Genomic DNA, 20,387 nt, shown 5'->3' with positions numbered 1-20,387 from the left:
TCTTTATATTGAAATGGATTGGCAGTGGTTAAGCTTGGTATAAGCTTTCAGAATTTTAAATTATAAGGCTAAATATTCTCATCGCCTGATGTTGTGTCTGGCTGAAATAATGCATTTAAAAAAATAAACTTCACTGTAAATTTCCAGCTTAAATCCATTTTTACTGTGAATTACCAAGTTAAAATATTGTGTGTCTTTTATCTGCTTAGGCTTTGAATCAGTACAATTGTGGGATAGTTGGGTGAGAATTTGTTATTTAAGGACCTTGCCCCTGAGCTTTTCCAAATGGCTTGAACTTTTAGTTCTTCATGGTTAAGTATGGCTACTCTCTCATGGATCACAGTCTTCTTGTGGTGAAGGGGCTTGCAACACTCAATGAATCTCTGAACCATGCCTTCAGAGCAACCCAGGATGGATGGATGAAGAGACCCAGGTCATAGTGAAGAGTTTTGATAAAACGTGGTCCACTAGAGGAGGAAATGGCTACTCACTCTAGTATTTTTGCCTTGAAAACCCCATGAACTGTATGAAAAGGCGAAAAGATATGACACTGGAAGATGAACCCCCCAGGTTGGAAGGTTTACAGTATGCTACTGGGGAAGAGCAGAGGGCAGTTACTAATGGCTCCTGAAAGAACAAAGTGGCTGGGCCAAAGTGGAAATAATGCTCAGTTGTGGATATGTCTGGTATTGAAAGTAAAGTCTGATGCTGTAAAGAAGAGTGTTGCATAGGAACTTGGAATATTATTTCCTTGAATCAAGGTAAATTGGACGTGGTCAAGCAGGAGATGCAAAATTGAATATCAGCATCTTAGGAATCAGTGAACTAAAATGGATGGGAATCAGTGAATTTAAATCAGATGACCATTATATGTACTACTGTGGGCAAGAATCCCTTAGAAGAAATGGAGTAGCCCTCATAGTCAACAAGAGAGTCTAGAGTGCAACACTTGGGTGCAGCCTCAAAAACGACAGAATGACCTTGGTTTGTTTCCAAGGCATACTATTCAACATCACAGTAATCCAAGTCTGTGCCCCAACCACTGATGCTGAAGAAACTGACATTGCCCGGTTCTGTGAAGACCTACAAAATCTTCCAGAAATAACACCACGAAAAAATGTCCTTTTCCTCATAGGGTGTTAGAATGCAGATGTAGGAAGTCAAGAGATACCCGGAATAACAGGCAAGTTTGACCTTGGAGTATAAAATGAAGCAGGCCAAAGGCTAACAGAGTTTTGACAAAAGAACATGCAAACATCCTTTTACAACAGCCCAAGAGAAGACTTTACATATGGACATCAGCAAATGGTCAATTCCAAAATCAGAGTGATTATGTTCATTGCTGCCGAAGATGGAGAAGCTCTATACAGTCAGCAGAAATGAGACCTGGAGCTGACTGTGGCTCAGATCATGAGCTTTTTATTGCAAAATTCAGGATTTAATAGAAGAAAGTAGGGAAAACCACTAGGCCATTCAGGTATGACCTAAATAAAATCCCTTAACGATTATACAATAGAGGTGATGAATAGGTTCAAGGGATTAGATCTGGTAGACAGAGTGCCTGAAGAACTAATGATGGAGGTTCATAGCAGTATACAGGAGGTGGTGACTGAAATCCCAGCAATAAAGAAATGAAAGAATGCAAAGTGGTTTCCTGAGGAGGCTTTACATATATCTGGGGAAAGAAGAGAAGTGAAAGGCAAGGGAGAAAAGGAAAAGATACACTCAACTGAATGCAGAGTTCCAGAGAACAGCAAGGAGAGATAAAAAAGCCTTCTTAAATGAACAATGTGAAAGGATAGGGGAAAACCACAGAATGGGAAAGACTCTCTCTTTAAGAAAATTGTAGATATGATGGGAACATTTCAGGCAAGAATGGGCATGGTAAAGGACAGAAATGGCAAGGAACTAACAGCAGCAGAAGAGATTAAGAAGAGGTAGCAAAAATACACAGCATAACTGTACAAAAATGGCCTTAATGAGCTGAGTAACTACTATGGTGTGGTCACTCACCTAGAACCGGACATCTGGAGTATGCGGTCAAATGAGCCTTAAGAAAGCATTACTGTGAGCAAAGCTAGAGGGAGTGACAGAATTCCAGCTGAACTATTTAAATCCTGAAAGATGATGCTGTTACAGTGTTGCAGTCAATATCTCAGCAAATTCAGAAAAACACAGCAGTGGCCACAGGACTGGAAAATTTCAGTTTTCATTTTAACCCCAGAGAAGGGCAATGCCAGAGTATTCAAACTACTGTGCATTTGGGCTCATTTTACGTGCTAGCATGGTAATGCTCATATCCATTAAGCTAGGCTTAAGCAGTATGTGAATGGAGAACTTCTAGATGTACAGGCTGGATTTAGAAAAGGCAGAGGAATCAGACATCAAATTGCCAGCATTTACTAGATCATGCAGAAAGCAAGGGAATTCCAGAAAAACATCTTCTTCTTTGACTATGATGAAGTCTTTAACTGTGTGGATCACAGTATACTGTGAAAAACTCTTTAAAGAAATGGGAATACCAGACCACTTTACCTGTCTCCTGAGAAATCTGTATGTGGGTTAAGAAGCAGCAGATAGAACTGAGCATAGAACTGAGATAGAACAGCTGACTGGTTCAAAATTGGGAAAGGAGTAAGAAGAGGAAATAAAGCACCTCTTGATGAAAGTGAAAGAGGAGAGTGAAAAAGCTGGCTTAAAACTCAACACTCAAAAAACTAAGATCATGGCATCCAGTCCCATCACTTCATGGCAAATAAATGGCGAAACAATAGAAATGGTGACAGACCTTTATTTTCTTAGGCTCCCAAATCATTGCAGATTGTGACTGCAACCATGAAATTAAAAGACGCTTGCTTCTTGGAAGAAAAGCTATGACAAATCTAGATAGCATATTAAAAAGCAGAGACATTCCTTTGCTGACAGAGGTCTGTTTCGTCAAAATTATTATTTTTCCAGTAGTCAGGTATGGATGTGAGAGTTGGACCATAAAGAAAGCGGAGTGCTGAAGAATTGATGCTTTTGAACTATGGTATTGGAGAAGACTCTTGAAAGTCCCTTGGATGGCAAGGAGATCAAACTAGTCAGTCCTTATGGAAATCAATCCTGGATATTCATTGGAAGAACTGGTGCTGAAGCTCCAATATTTTGTCCACCAGGTGCAAAGAACTGACTTATTGGAAAAGACCCTGATGCTGGGACAATTGAAGGCAGGAGAAGAAGGGGATGACGGGATGACATGTTTGTATGGCATCACCAACTTGATGGACATGAGTTTGAACAAGCTCTGGGAGTCGGTAAAGGACAGGGAAGCCCAGGGTGCAGCAGTCTATGGGGTCGCACAGTCGGACACGACTGAGCGACTGAACTGAAGACAAGTCTGTATTGTATATTGTCACCCTGTTTATTTAACTTATATGCAGATTACATCATGCAAAGTACCAGGTTGGGTGAATCGTGAGTAGGAATTAAGATTGCTGGGTGCAACATCAACAGTCTTCACATATGCTGGTGATACCACTCTAATAGCAGAAAGTGAAGAGGATCTAAAGAGCCTCTTGATAAGGGTGAAAGAGGAGAGTGAAAAAGTTGGTTTGAAAATCTGTGTTAAGAAACCTAAGATCATGGCATCTGGTCTCATCATTTCATGACAAACAGTAGGGGAAAAAAATGGAAGTAATGTCAGATTTTATTTTCTTTGGCTCCAAAATCACTGGGGATGGTGACTGCAGCCGTGAAATTAAAGGACACTTGCCCTTTGGAAGGAAAGCTATGACAACCTAGACAGTTTATTAAAAAGCAGAGACATCACTTTGCCAACAAAGGTCCGTCTAGTCAAAGCTATGGTTTTTCCAGTAGTCATGTATGGATGTGAGAGTTGGACCGTAAAGAAAGCTGAGTGCTGAAGAATTGATGCTTTTGAACTGTGGTGTTGGAGAAGACTCTTGAGAGTCCCTTGGACAGCAAGGAGATCAAACCAGTTAATCCTAAAGGAAATCAGTCCTGACTATTCATTGGAAGGACTGATGCTGAAGCTGTAGTTCCAGTACTTTGGCCACCTGATGCGAAGAGCAGATTTATTGTAAAAGACCCTAATGCTGCTGGGAAAGATTGAAGGCAGGAGGAGAAGGGGGAGACAGAACATGAAATGGTTAGGTAGTATCATGACTCAATGGACATGAGTTTGAGCAACTCCAGATTATAGGGAATGACAAGGAAGCCTGGCATGCTGCAATCCATAGGGTCATAAAGAGTTGGACATAACTTAGTGACTCAACAGCAATAAGAGCAACAAATATATGATTGACAATTTTTGCCATGCTAAGCCTTTTGTTAGAGTTACTTTTACCTGATCTAGTTTTAACTACTCAGCCCAGTTTGTTTTTTTTTTTTTCTGTTTGAGTTCTTTTCCCATAACCTCAGAGGTAGCACCATATGAATCTTACTCAGATCAAATAAGCAGTTAAATTAAATATTTTGCTAAATTGTTTGAATTTAGTGACACTGAATCAAACAGGTTAATACATCACTTCATTTGATTTATCTGCTATGTGTGCCCAATGATTGTCCTTTCAATTTCATGTGATGGGGAATGATGCTAAGAAGCGGCCTTTGATTAGATTTTGGTTATCTTTTTCTCTATATATTATATTTAATTTCTATGTTTTTTCCTATATATTTTTATGCTGTTCACCGTGTTCTTTCACGTGGTGAGCTTTCACCATTATTATATTTGTTCTATGAAACCCATAAGTGTATCGTGCTTCAGTTATTTGTGTGTCAAATATTTGAAAAGTGACCAAAGATTTATACAGACATTAGTTGTGACTCTTTCTCAGGAGGTGTGATACTGTAGTTCTCTTTTGCCATGTAGGTATAAATTTACATTTGATTCGTGCTAGGTATTTGAGCAGGGTGTTTTAAATGAACTCCGTTTAGAAATAAAAGAGTCTGTTATGATTAGAAGATGTAATAGGTAATGTATGCTGAAGTTTACCTCACATTCAAAGGAACAGTTAACGGAATTGGAATCCTGTTCATTTCCATATAGTTGAAAGCATTTTCAGTCTCTGCTAATGTAAGTTTGGAATTTTTTTTTTCACACAGTTACACATTAGAAATAACTCTAATGACGTAAACACAGTTTGAGCAGTATGGACAGAGTATTTCCTCTCACTAACTCTTGAAACTTGATCTCTGATAGCTTTCTTTACTATGTCCACTTGTCTTTATTTTTGTTTATTTAGAGTACATCTAGAGCTTGATTGAGTCCTAAGAGTTTTTTTAAAAAATGGTAGAAAATGCTGGTTTGGAATTGTGTTGCAGTGATTTGTGGCATCAGGAGTTACCCACATGTTTACACGTGTCTTTCCTGGTTTTTTCTTGCACTGTGGACTGTCCATTTGTACCTTCAGTTGCTGTTGAAAATTGTCAGCCATCATCTATTTGAATGGCAGCTATATTTTCTCTTGTCTTTTATATTCTTTTCTGGTTTTGATCTATTTTCTTTTAGATTGTTGCTACTCAAAGGCGTCCTCAAGTCAGTGCTGGTCTGCACACGTATCACTGGTATTTAATGAATCAAGATAAATTCAATGTAAACAGATGCTTTTAATAGCAGCTTGATATTATCATGACATCTAAGCATATGATTTTTAAAGAAATTCACGTTTACTGTATTTTACAGAAGCTTTGCAGTAGGTCTGCTGTTTAAAAAATGGCCCTTCATCACCAATAGTTTCAAGTGTTTTGTCAGACCTCCTGATTCTGTTCTTTGTTCTGCTCTTACGTATTTTATTTTCTTTCTTTGTCTTAACTGCATTTTAGGCAGGTTTTAAAAGTCTTTCCATTCATTAATTCTTTCTGTTTGTATTGATTCTACTGTTTAACTTTTCCGCTCAGTTGAAAATTTTGCCACCGTTTTTTATTTCTTGAGATTTTATTTATTTCACATCCATATTATAAGTATTTCTATTACTTGTACTATCCTTATTGTATAGTGTTTCCAATAATTAAAGTATGTGTACTCTAATTATTCTATTTCTTATGTTGGCCCTCACTCATTGTGTCTTGTTTTGTGATTTTTTTTTTTTAATTGAGTGTTTTTGAAAGTTATTGGATTCTTTGAGGCCTGGATTGAAGTTACTTTCTTTGAGAATTTGCCTATGCTTTCCCCAGTGTTTAGGGATACTGACCATTTAAGATCCTTTTAAATAGGTCTTCACATGAGATTTATTGGATTATGCAAGTAGTGTGAATTCAGTTTGAGAACTTTTGTGAAGGTTCCACTTTGAGGTTACAGTGTCAAGAGAATTTATAATACATTCTTGAAACGACAGAATTATAGAGATGGCCCATAGATTAGTGGTTGCATTCAAGACAATGCAAGATAGTTACAAAGATATAAGAAAGATGTAATTTCTGTTAGATGGATCCATTTTATAATAGAGTGGAGTAGAACTAAGAAAAATAGAAATGTAAAAAGTGGAGGGATTTGTAGATGCCTAAAGTACAAATGATTAGTTCTTCAGAATGAGGTGAACAAAGTAATCACTATGGTAGGATAGATTCTTAGGGGTGATGGATATAGCATTTGCTTAGGAGTGAGTTGTGTAAAGCTGACAAAAGTGATGTGTGTATATTAGTAAGTTGAAAACAAGCTGGGCATAAAGAAGTTTGCTTCTTAACACCAACTCAGGAGAAACGCGTGTATTTTGCCCCTGTTGGGAAAAATACAGTGCAGCTATAGATTTCCCTCCTCCTCTTTTTGTTATTATGAAATTCCAAGTAGCAAATTAAAGCTTGAATTTAATTGCCTTTTTAAGGTGGTTTTCTTCATCTAGGCCAAAATCTTCATGAAAAAAATTATAGGCATATTATGTGTTCATTGTAGAAGGATTAGAAAGCAATGAAAGGTATGGGGAGAATGAAAGCTTATTGCTTCCCATAGCCTAAACCACTATTATCATTTAATCCTGTTCTCTTGATTTTTATGTGGTCTCTATCTTTCTTTGTGTGTGCTTTGTCGCTCAGTTGTGTCCAATTCTTTGTGACCCTTTGGTCTGTAGCCCACCAAGTTCATCTGTCCATGATTTTTTCCAGGCAGGAATACTGGAGTAGGTGCTATCTCCTTCTCCAGGGGATCTTCCCAACCCAGGGATTGAACCTGTGACTCCTGCGTTGCAGGTGGATTCTTTACCTGCTGAGCCATCAGGGAAACCTCTCTCTATATATACACAGATACAAAATGTGCCTCTATGTATGTATCAGTATATACTGTGTTTAAAGCTTCCCAGGTGGCACTACTGGTAAAGAACCTGCCTGCCAATGCAGGAGAAATAAGAGATGCGGGTTCAATCCCTGAGTTGGGAAGATAGGGTCAACCCACTCCAGTATTCTTGCCTCCCACGTACAGAGGAGCCTGGTGGGCTACGAGTTGGACACCACTGAAGAAAAAAAAAAAAGAGTTGGACACCACTGAAGCAGCAACATGCATGCATACTGTGTATATTTGTATGTATGTATATTTATCTAAATAGGGACTATTTTATATGAAACGTTTGATAGCCTATTCTTTCATATAATACTGTGAACATTCCTCTGTATCTATAAAACTGTTTGAAGCAGTTTTTAGTATCTATATAGCATTCTGTTTTGAGATTATCCTCAAATCTATTTAACCATTCACCTGTTGTTAAACATTTAGATTTTCTTTCATAAATATATATATGAACTTACACACATGTATACATATTTGTATTTGCTGTGAACCACTCTAATGAAAAATTTGAGTGCATCTCCCATTTTCTTTAAAGTGTTATCTCCACCTTAATCTGCCTCTCATAATTTGCCCTGCAAAATTTCTTTCTTAATAAAAACAATCCCAGTGGTTTTAAAAAGGTTATTTATTTCTTTAGGCTGTGCTGGGTCTTGATTGCTGCCCGCGAGCTCTCTCAAGCTGCGGCACATGGGGGCTCCTCTCTTGGTGGTGGTGTGTGGGCTTCTCATTGTGGTGGCTTCTTGTGAAGAACAGGCCCTGGGATGCCTGGGCTCAGTAGTTGCGTCTCGCAGGATTGAGACCACAGGCTCAGTAGCTGTACATGGGCCTCGCTGCCCTGCAGCATATGGAGTCTTCCTGGACAAGAGTGGAACCCATTTCCGCTGCACTGGCAGGTGGATTCTTGATGACTGGGGCACCAGGGAAGTTCAAGAATCTCAGTTTTATAGATGATTCCCACATTTGGAGATGGTTTCCTGTCCCCTCAAGTGGCTGAGTGTGGGCAGAGGGACTAGGTTATTGATGAGCTAAGAGAGTGGGATGGGCCTTCCTCCCCCTTCTTTCTTTCTGCTACTTTCAAGATGGGGTAGTAGCTGGAGTCCCCATAGCCTTCTTGGAGTACCAGGTGACTTTTAATGTAACAGTACATGCTAGAGCAAAAAGAGGGAAAGAATTTGGACCTCTGATACTTAGAGCTGCCACATCAACCTTTGATTGTCCAAGATGTTCACATGGGAGAAATTCTCTCCCTCAGTTTTTTTTTCCTCTCATTTAACTCATTATAATTATTAAAATTTTTTTGGCTAGGGAAGGATGTAATCTAATCCTCACTGATAAAGGATACCGTTGTTTGATACTCTATGCAGAACTGTGATAGGTCCAATATAAGGAAACGTATTGAATCAACTTGAGTGTGTGTGTGCATGCTCACTCAGTTGTGTCCAACTCTTTGCAACCCCATGCACTGCAGCCTGCCAGGCTCCTCTGTCCATGGAATTTTCCAGGAAAAAATACTGGAGTGGATTGCCAATTCTTCCCCCAGGGGATCTTCCAGACCCAGGGATGGAACTCATGTCTCCTGCATCTCCTGCATTGGCAGAAAGATTCTTTACCACTAAGCCATGAGATAGGAGAGAGGTTAATTGGGGGAGAGAGGTTAATTTTCCATTGAATGGAAAATTACTTGATACATATTTTCTGGAGTTGTTTGATGATTATATTAATGAATTTTGTTCTCAAATGATTTTAATAATTATCACAAATATTGTAGAAAACTATGAATTTTAGGCAAAAATCACTAAATTAATAGTAGTGTATTAAAGTAATCTTCTATAGCCCTATGAATTTGTAATACTTTTAGATATCTTGGCTAGTCACTTAGACAAAGTTAGGTCATAATTATTACTTTTAATGCTCTCATTAACTTTGTTAGGAAATTTTTGACAAATTTAAATTGTTTTTATAACTTTAGATGCATTTTGGGGGTATTGATTCTAAGACAGTTATTCATAACTTTAGTGAAAGAATATGTTGTTCAGTCACTAAGTCGTGTCTGACTCTTTGCAACCCCATAAAATGCAATACTCCAGGTTTCCCTGTCCTTCACTATCTCCTGGAGTTTGTTCAAATCAAGTCCACTGAGTTGGTGATGCCATCCAGCCATCTCATCCTCTGTCGTCCCCTTCTCCTTTTGCCCTCAATCTTTCCCAGCGTCAGTGTCTTTTCTAATGATTCAGCTCTTCTCATCAGGTGGCCAAAGTATCGGAGCTTCAGCTTCAGTCCTTCCAATGAATATTCAGAGTTACTTTCCTTTTGGATTGATTGGTTTGATCTCCTTGCTGTCCAAGTCTTCTCCAGCACCACAGATTGAAAGCATCAATTCTTCGGCACTCAACCTTCTTTATGGTCCAGCTCTCACATCTGTACATGGCCACTGGAAAAATCATATCTGACTAGTTGGCCCTTTGCTGGCAAAGTGATGTCTCTGCTTTTTAATATGCTATCTAATTTTGTCACAGCTTTTCTTCCAAGGAGTAAGCGTCTTTTAATTTCGTGGCTACAGTCACAATCAACAGTGATTTTGGAGCCCAAGAAAATAAATTCTGCTACTGTTTCCACTTTTTCCCCATCTGTTTGCCATGAAGTGACGGGACTGGATGCCCTGATCTTAGTTTTTTGAATGTTGAGTTTTAAGCCAGCCTTTTCACTCTCTTTTTTCACCTTCATCTAGAGGCTCTTTAGTTCCTCTTCCCTTTTTGCCTTTAGAGTGGTGTCATCTGCATATCTGAGATTGATATTTCTCCCAGCAGTCTTGATTCCAGGTTGTGTTTAATCCAGCCCAGCATTTCACATGATGTACTCTGCGTATAAGTTAAATAAGCAGAATGGCAGTATACAACCTAGACATACTCCTTTCCCAGTTTGGGACCAGCCCATTGTTCCATGTCTCATTCTAGCTGTGGCTTCTTGTCCCTCATGCAGTGTTCTCAGGAGACAGGTAGGGTGGTCTGTTATACCCATCCCTTTAAGAATTTTCCCGTTGTGATCTACATAGTCAAAGGCTTTAGTGTAGTCAAGCAGAAGTAGATTTCTTTCCTTTTTTTTTTTTAAATAAATTCTTTTGCCTTTTCTATCATCTAGTTGATTGGCAATTTGATTTCTGGTTCCTCTGCTCTTTCTAAATCCAGCTTGCACATCTGGAAGTTCTTGGTTCAGGTATTGTTGAAGCCTCGGTTGAAGGATTTTGAGCATAACCTTGTTAGCATGTGAAATGTAGTTTGGACATTCTTCGGCATTGCCTGTCTTTGGGATTGGATTGAAAGCTGACCTTTTACAATTCTGTGACCCTTTGCCGAGTTTTCCAAATTTGCTCGCATATCAAGTTCAGCACTTTCATAGCATCATCTTTTAGGATTTTCGATAGCTCAGATGGAATTACATCACCTCCACTAGCTTTGTTCATAATAATGCTTCCTAAGGCCCACTTGACTTCACACTCCAGAATGTCTGGCATTAGGTGAGTACCACACCATCTTGATTATCTGTGTCATTAAGACCTTTTTATTGGTTCTTCTGTGTATTCTTGCCACCTCTTCTTAGTCCCTTCTGCTTCTGTTCGGTCCTTGCCATTTTCTGTCCTTTGCTGTGCCTGTCTTTGCATGAAATGTTCCCTTGGCATCTCTAGTTTTCTTGAGGAGGTTGCTCGTCTTTCCCATTCTGTTCCCTCTTTTTCTTTGTGTCGTGGGTGTAAGAAGGCTTTCTTACCTCTCCTTGATATTCTCTGGAACTCTACATTCAGCTGGGTATATCTCCTTTTTTCCCTTCTGCCTTTCACTTCTCCTCTTTTCCCAGCTGTTTGTAAGCGCTCCTCAGACAGTCATTTCGCCCTCTTGTGATGCTTTTTCTTGGGGTGGTTTTGGCTGGCCCCTCCTGTGCAGTGGCACAGTCCTCTGTCTGTAGTCTTCAGGCACGCTGTCTACCAGGTCTCATCCCTTGAATCTGTTCCCTCCACTGTGTGATCAGATGGGCTTTAATTTAGGTCTACCTGAATGGTCCAGTGGTTTCCCCTACTTCAGCTTAAGCCTGAGTTTTGCAATAAGGAGCTTATGATCTGAAAGTACTGAAGAATACATATTTTAAAAGTTAATAAACTTTTTTTTTGAGAAATTTTAGGTTTTTATTATAGAAGAATTAGCAAGTACAAAGAGTTCCCATATACATATTATCCACAGTATATGCATTTTTATCTAGGGTATCCCACTACATACAATGTTATGCATATAAAAAAAGACTACATCTCTGAACAAAATGTTAGTTTTTTTTTATTTTTTATTATAACTACAATAAAACAGACAACAAAGGGTAGGGAATGAGGAACCCACAGTAGCTGACAAGGTTTAAGAGTCTCTAGTTGAAGAAACAAAACATCACTGCTTTAATTTTAATCCCAGTACATATGGCACTTTATGGGGACTTGCCCACGTGATACAAAGTGAAGAAGCGAAGCCGCTCAGTTGTGTCTGACTCTTTGCGACCCCATGGACTGTAGCCCCCAGGTTCCTCGGTCCGTGGGATTTTCCAGGCATGAATACTGGAGTGGGCTGCCATTTCCTTCTCCAAAAATGTTAGTTTTTAATGTAGGAAAACTGCTCAGCGCTTATGGACATGTTACTCTAAGCTAGAGTCTCCCACCCTCAGCACTATTAATATTTTAGGCCAGATAATTCTTTGTTGTAGGAGACTATCCTTTATATTTTAGGATGTTTAGCAGCATCACTGATCTCTATCTATTTGTTGCCAATAAATATTCTTTTTATTGGACATGCCAATAAATGTCCTCTGGGAGGCAAAACCATTGCTTTCATGAATTTGCAATGCTTTAGGATTTGCTGTGTTTTTAAGAGTAGGCTCAAATTTAAGGAGTCTGTAGTTCACTGACCCTTCACATGAAGTTGTGTAGGCAGTTAGACTCTTCCTGCCAGCTGGGGATCACAGGCAGTATATGAGTCTCATTTTCCCTGATTATGAAATAGGTAAAATACTACCTAACTTGATTGGAAAATTCATTGAAATAAATTATAGAAAATACTTTTAGTTTCCTTCTTTTCAGATGTTGTGTTATACTGTTTGGGTTTATTTCCTTAAAAGTGTCAAACGCTCATTACAGGGTTCTTATTTCTGTGGGATAGGCTGTCGCAGCTTGGGGTCTGCTGTTGATGGACTTGAGGAGTCCCTGATACTGTGGGGGGGCAGAACCTGAAATGCCCACTGAAGGCTGGTGTAGAGGCCAGCTGTGTTTTCGTTGTTAGTGGTGCTCTGACTAGCTTGTTGCCCACTCAGGTGGTAACAGTTGAGTGATCTCATGTGTTCTTTCAGGGACCCTGAGCTTCTCAGATTGTTGATAGCATTAGATGTCAGCCAGTCTCTTTGTCCTTGGGAGTTTTTGTCTTCACATGTGAAATCCCGCCAATTGTAACAGATTGTGTGTCAGCACCAGTAGAGGAAGCTGGCCTCTGTCAGCTTGTGTTTAGTCCACTAAAGACTTCTAAAAACTTGACAAAGTTCGCGACTACTCATCTCCACTTCCCACTGCTCCTTTGTAGAATTATAAAGCATTGTTCACTAGTGAATGAAATGCCATCTATAATAATTAAGGTTATTCTTATTTTTCTACCCCTGCAGAAAATTTCCAGAGAATTGGTGAAGATAGGAAAGCTGTCAAAAAGACCATAGGACTATTGTACTGTAAGTATTGCTTTGAAAAAGAACTGTAAATTAAGAATATTTTAAGTATCCAGTTGTTTAGGGGAAATATGTTAGGCAGAGATATTATATGTAAAATGTAGAGGAGGATATATTATAATTGTGTTAATAATTTATAAGAACTAATCCTGTGCAGTCTTTTAAAAATTGAAAATGTGTTCTTATGTACTGAGATGAGGATTTTACCAATAGCACTGAAAAATATTTCTAATTCTAACAAGGATTGATCTAGTTTATGTACATTTGCTTATTTAAAACTATCAGAATCCAAAGAATCATTGTAGTTTTGTAGGTTTGTGATTTGTTTGGGTGACTTATTGTTTAGGTTATTTTGCAGAATTATTTATTTGCTGATTTATTTATGTATTTCATTATTTATTTATTTGATTATTTAGTAAATTATTTATCTGATGAATTATTAATACATCTTCATGACATGCTTTAAATTATTTATAACTTAATTTTGAGTTTATTGCTTTTAGACGCTGCATTGTTACTGACTAGTTTTGATTTTTTTCTTTGTGGTTCTTTAAAATTAAAGTATTAGCTCTAAGGCAAAAGTATATTCATTGCAATGCCCAGGGATTTTTTTTTTTTAAAGTAATTTATGGTAGTTATAAAAGTTCAGTTATGCTTTTTTTAGCTCTAAATTTACCTGTTTAGGGTTACTGCTGATAGAATATAAGTTATGCGGATACTCATTGTACAGTCCCTTACAGATTAGTGATATAGCCTATAGTCCATAAACTGAGACAGAACTTGTAAACTTCAGTCTTCATTATTCTTGGTATCTCTAAAGAGTGGTCGGTAGATTTAGAATAGATAATGGAGTTTAATGGCAAAGTTGTTGTACTACTGGAATATTTTTAGTAAAGTTCAGAGAACTTAGATTTGGATTCCTGAGATGTAAAGTTGACTGATGAAGGGTTTGTTTTTTTTTTAAATCCCTGTTATATGTGTATTTGGAAAGCAGCATAATGTTTATATAGATTTTTATATCATTTTTCGTGACATATTTATTTTATACCATATCTCTTGTGGAAAGTTTTAAATCCCTTTGTTTTAATGAGCTAAAAATGGACAGAGGTCTTTATAAATGCAAGCTATAGTTTCTCTGACTTTACCTAGTGACTCTCATATGTAAAGTTTCTATTTTTCACCAAATAAAATATTTCTTCTTAGTTCTGATGCTGTTTTATAATCATAAGATAGAACATGTTATATGTGTTCTCTTTTTGAATGGGTTTAATCAATAGGTTAAGCTAATTGGGTTACAGGGTATCATGTGCACAACATGGTCTTCCTCCTGGGTTTGCTTGCAGTGAATTACTGTGTACGTTACAGTTTTAACACTTCAGAGAGAAGCGACATTGTACATTTTGAAATAAATGCTGTGAAATATGGGGAAAATGACCTTTGTAGAAAGGTTTCACTATAGAATTGTAAAATGTGCATATGTAAACCAAGAATTCTTATTTTGAAATATTGACTGTATGAATATTTAATTGGGATGTTGCTTTAGTGCCTTCTTATGCTTGCCTTAAAGGGAGTGTCATCCTTTGATTTATATTCGTGGATTTAAAATGTGTGTGTTATACATATCTTTGACTCTTCTGTTCTGGAGATGAACAACTACAGATATTGTTAGATATGGAATTTTATTTTAAAATGTGCTTCAAGATGCCACTGTGGACTTCTTTCAGAGACAAAAACTGCCTTCTCCAGTGTTGAGTAAGATCTCCAATACTAGTGTAATATTTCACACTACACCATATATCTGTGAATAGTAGCTGTGTCATCCAAGTGATTTTTAATTGAAAGTTGCAGATACACATATGTGTACATACCCATGCACAGGTGTATGAAATTGCCTCCTAAATAATCTCATAGGACTTGTTTTTGAAAAGAGACAGCGATGGAGATTGTCATAATAATAGCTAGCATTTATTGAGCACTTACTTTGTGCAGGCACAGTGCTGCACAAAGTAATCCTATCTTTTACATGGATTATTTGTTACTCTTACAAGTGAGAGAAGTATGGTTATTATTTTCATTTTATGAATGAGGAAACAGATTTAGGAACCTGCTCATTGCCACACAGCTGACAGTAAGTAATGGTGCTGAAACTGGTACTCATTTAGTCTGATTCCCATGGTCCTTCTTAGCCCATTACAGTTCCGAATGTGTAGTTGGTATAATGTAGTTTTTCATTTGAGTTGTTTTTGTTTGTTGTTTTTATAGTCTGTGGTTATTTATATCTCTGACAGGCTTCATTTGCCAAGTATATTCACTTTGTAGTACATTTGGTCATCTTTTTTAAACCAGTAGGTAGTACTTGAGCTTCTTGAATTTTCTGATTTGATTTTTCTTCTAATCCTGTATAGTGGATCCATATTAAATACTGAAGAATAATTTGTACCTCAGGGAGATTGAATGTTTGCCTGCTGGATGTCTAATGCTCAGACTACTTCTTTTGACTCTTAAGCCCATGGCCATTTCCAGGGCTCTGTTAAGTCAAATCTTGGGTGACAGTGTGAGTACCATAAATAACTGCTTTTGTATGAATGCCAAAACAGTAGGTGCAAACTAGTACCGTCCTGGGCAAATTGAGACCTGTGGTCACCCTCGTAACATCTCAGATTCTTATTGAGTAGTTACAGTGTTGATAATGCATATTTAAGAGAAGTCTTAATTCATGTGTAATATTTTTAAAAATAGTTTGTGATAAAACACACTTCTATTATGGCCAGTATTTATGTGTTTTTGTTAACCAACTTAGGCAGTTTGTGTTTCTGACTTTTATAAAATGTGATTCTGATGTTTTATAGCTTTTAGAGCCAATGGAAAAAATAAAAAGAACTTAAAAGGTGAAAGTAAAGCGGTATTGCTACTGGGAACAGAAATATGAGCATGGCAAATACGGTCACAGTAGAATAGATAGTGGTTCTAAAGCTTGTCTTCATAGCATGCATTATGAGACCTTTTAAAACGTAATTTTACTTATTTTTGGCCGTGCTGGATCTTCACTGCTCCGTGGGCTTTTCTCCCCTCTAGTTGTGGCGAGTGGGGACTGCTCCCCAGTCGCTGCACGGCTTCTCGCTCCCGTGGCCTCTCTGGTTGCAGAGCGCAGACCCCAGAGCACCTGGCCTTCCGCAGCTGAGGCCACGGACTCGGTAGTTGTGGCCTGAGCTCTCGAGCACCGGCTCAGTAGCTGTGACTCACAGGCTTATGTGGATCTGCCCGGACAAGGAATCGAGCTAGTGTCTCCTGCATCAGCAGGTCGATTCTTCACCACTGAGCTACCAGGGAAGCACCATTATAGGATTTTTAATACTTATTTTAGCTTTGTAAATCTTCTGATAAATTTGACATTGTATGGAAAACTATTTGTTATACCTTCAGAATTTATAATTTTTTATTATATGATCCAGTAGTCCTTTTTTCCTGAAAATATGTTACATGTCATTTATATTGATAACTTGGCTGTTTTGCCAAAACAATGAATTTTTGAAAACAACTGTGTTCCTTGGTGAAATTCTGTGTGGGGAAATGGGAATCTGTAGAAGAGAATTGCTGAAAGTTTTTATTTTTTATATAGTTTTCCTTTTAATTCCCTCTTGACATGTGTTTAATAAAGTCATTACTAGATATTAAACTTAAGTGGTTTTTTTTTTTTTTTTTTTTTGGCATTTAGAGTATAGATGACTTGTTAAGTTGAACCTAGGTAACCACACTGGCATATTTGTATTTGAATGTATATTGAAAAGAAAAAATCTCATGCAATAGTTCCTATTCATACATTCATCACTCTTTTTGTTTAGAGAAGCCTATTATGCCTTGTAACAAAGGTAAGAGCTTCCATATATTCTGTCTGAAATTGTCACAGTATGAAGCACTTGGTAAAATAGTACTGTAACTATACGAGTAATAACATAGCCTATGTGTTGGCTTTGAGAATAGCTCCTTTATAACAAGTGAAAGTACAGCCAAAGGTCATGTTAAACACAGAATTTCTTTCACACCTCATCCGTTTTGTGGATAGCGTGTGAAGTAGTTTGAGTCCTGCACTGATATTCTAAGACAGCTGCCTAAGGTTGCTCCTGTGGAGTGTTTGAAGTATCTTTCCCCTGCCTCCCACTTGGTTGCAAACTTTGGCATGGATACAGTGTATTTGAATTCCGCACTAATCAAATAGAACCTTATTAAATTTAGAGTTTGCAGAGTAAATTATAAAATAATACAGTTAAACCATATCTCGGGTAAAAATGTGTGTATACCTGTGTTTTTGTTTAGATAAATGATTTTGCTTATCTTCAAATCTATCTTATCTATCTTATCAAATCTATCTATCTTATCTTGCTTATCTATCAAATCTATGCACTATCTTCTCATAGTGCATATGAGCATAACTTGAGAGATAAATGTGTAACAGTTTGACAGTCACTTGATACTGGTTTAATGCAGAGACTGTTAGCCTGCAGACTAAATCGCTGTCATGGGAGTTCCCTCTAATCTCAGTGGCCTCTTTGGTCAAGGAATACTTGATGCTTTTTATTTTTTTAAATTGAAGTGTGGTAGGTATATAGTACTAAGGGAACTTTCATGCAGAATTGGGCACAGTAAAGGACAGAGTGTTATGGACCTAACAGAAGCAGAAGATATTAAGAAGAGGTGGCAAGAATACACAGAAGAACTGCACATAAAAAATCGCAATGACCTGGATCGTGGTTCCAAAGCTGTGATCACTCATCTAGAGCCAGAGATGCTGGAGTGTGATGTCAATGGGCCATCGGAAGCGTTACTATGAACAAAGCTAGTAGAGGTGATGAAATTCCAGCTGAGCTATCTCAAATCCTAAAAGATGATGCTGTGAAAGTGCTACACTCAATAATGCCAGCAAATTTGGAAAACTCAGCAGTGGCCACTGGACTGGAAATGGCCAGTTTTCATTCCAATCACGAATAAGGGCAGTGTCAAAGAATGTTCAAACTACTACACAGTTGCACTCATTTCACATGCAGACAAGATAATGCTCAAAATCTTTCAAGCTAGGCTTCAACAGTACGTGAACCGAGAAATTCCAGATGTACAAGCTGAATTTAGAAAAGGCAGAAGAACCAGAGATCTTTGCCAACATTCTTTGGCTAATAGAAAAAGCAAGAGAATTCCAGAAAAACATCTACTTCTGCTTCATTGACTATACTGAAGTTTTTGCCTGTGTGGATCACAACAAACTGTGGAAAATTTTTCAAGAGGTGGCAATAGCAGACCACCTTACCTGCCACCTGAGAAACCTGTATGAAGGTCAAGAAACAACAGTTATAACTGGACATGGAACAACAGACTGGTTCCAAATTGGGAAAGGAGTATGTCAAGGCTGTATATTGTCACCCTGCTTATTTAACTTCTATGCCAAGTACATCATGTGAAATGCCCGGCTAGATGAAGCACAAGCTGGAATCAAGATTGCTGGGAAAAATATCAGTAACCTTAGATATGCAGATGACACCACCCTTATGGCAGAAGGCAAAGAGGAACTAAAGAGCCTCTTGATGAAGGTGAAAGAGGAGAGTGAAAAAAGTTGGCTTAAAACTCAGCATTCAAAAAACTAAGATCATGGCATCTGGTCTCATCACTTCATGGCAAACAGATGGGGCAAAAATGGAAGCAGTGACAGACTTGATTTTTGGGGGCTCCAAAATCACTGCAGATGGTGGCTGCAACCACAAAATTAAAAGATGCTTGCTCCTTGGAAGAAAAATTATGATCAACCTAGACAGCGTATTTAAAAAGCAGGGACATTACTTTCTGGAAGAAACATCCATATAGTCATATCCAATAGTCATGTATAGGTGTGAGAGTTGGACCATAAAGAAAGCTGAACGCCAAAGAATTGATGCTTTTGAACTGTGGTGCTGGAGAAGACTCTTGAGAGTCCCTTGGACTGCAAGGAGATCCAACCAGTCCATCCTAAAGGAGATCAGTCCTGGGTGTTTATTGGAAGGACTGATGCTGAAACTGAAACTCTAATACTTTGGCCACCTGATGCGAAGAGCTGACTCATTTGAAAAGACCCTGATGCTGGGAGAGATTGAAGGTGGGAGGAGAAGGGGACAACAGAGGATGAGATGGTTGGATGGCATCACCGACTCGATGGGCATCAGTTTGAGTAAACTCCGGGAGTTGGTGATGGACAGGGAGGCCTGGCATGCTGCAGTCCACAGGGTTGCAAAGAGTTGGACATGACTGAGCGACTGAACTGAAATGATTTTCACCCCCTTCCACCTCCCCCATTTTTTAAAGTTGATTTTCTTTTTCCATTTCCTGTATTTGGAGATTCAGCTCCAGGGTAGTAGATGTGGGGTGTGTGCGGTTGAATGTTCCTGGGCTGTGGGCAGAAAGGTTCACCTTTTTCTCAGTATCTTTTTTAAGTTCTCTTATGAGGTACTTCCTTTGAAAAGTTACTCATTTTTCAAAAATAAGATCTCTTTTGTGTTCGGGGAGGAAGAAGAAAATAAGCCCATGTGGTTAATCTTTGTTAAGTCGATCTTTGTATGTGCTCTTCACGCCTTACCTCTTCCGTGGCTCACTCAGCCTGCAGTACACAGCTCTTGAAAGCTTCCCCTGATTTCTCAGTGATGTCTCCACCTACACACCTTTGGAAAACACTTATAATACCATATTGTAATAATTAGTTCATTGCTTATCTTTGTGATAAAAACAGGAGTTGTCTTATTTTTACCTGTGCCTGTGTACAAAGCATTGTGTTTCTTGAATGAAAACATAAAATACAGAAATGAAGTTGATAATAGGTAGCAGCAGTACAGTTTTTTCAGAAGATATATTGAAAATAAAATTTAATGTTGATTTACCTTTTTAAATGTAAAATATTAGTATTGTTAGTTTCCTAGAGTAATCAAAAATGTCTTTATATTGAAGCTAAATTAGCATTGTCATGAAAATTTTTATTTCTTTTTGCATTTAATTAAAAATTAATCTTTAAGATAATAAAAAATAGATGACTAGTGGATCATTTTATGTCTTAAGGGCAATATGACAAAATCATAGAAATGACCCAAGAATGGAGAAAAAAGTTTTGCCGTCTTTGGCTAGCAAAGCATTCCAGTAATTCCAAGTGAAAATTCTAAGAAAATAGGATATAGTTGTCTTGTGAAAACCTGCCATATCCACAGACAAAAGGAAAACATCTGAGTTAACACAAGATTTCATCAAGAAACCCTGTCACTGTCTTGGGGTCAGGTTTCACCAGCAGAATTATCTGTTGTCTTTTTCCTTCAATCATATTGTTTTGTTTTATTTATTTCAGCTTTAATGGTAGAGAATGAAA

The 20,387-nt window shown here is 38.0% G+C and overlaps 1 protein-coding gene across 22 annotated transcripts in view; it reads left to right on the top strand.

Annotated features, from left to right (window-relative positions):
• TBC1D5 (TBC1 domain family member 5) overlaps positions 1-20,387 on the top strand; it is a 559,964-nt gene that overhangs the window by 51,407 nt on the left and 488,170 nt on the right. For all 22 annotated transcript variants that reach the window (XR_011487445.1, XM_070467024.1, XM_070467039.1 and 19 more), the window contains exon 2: positions 12,959-13,021. The gene's annotated coding sequence lies outside the window, so the exon portion shown is untranslated. The remainder of the gene's footprint in view (positions 1-12,958; positions 13,022-20,387) is intronic.

Source organism: Odocoileus virginianus, chromosome 4 (genome assembly GCF_023699985.2).
Source record: "Odocoileus virginianus isolate 20LAN1187 ecotype Illinois chromosome 4, Ovbor_1.2, whole genome shotgun sequence".
In the NCBI taxonomy this organism is placed as follows: Eukaryota; Metazoa; Chordata; class Mammalia; order Artiodactyla; family Cervidae; genus Odocoileus; species Odocoileus virginianus.
The sequence above is the reverse complement of the archived record's forward strand: the minus strand, read 5'-3'. Positions and strand labels throughout refer to the sequence as shown.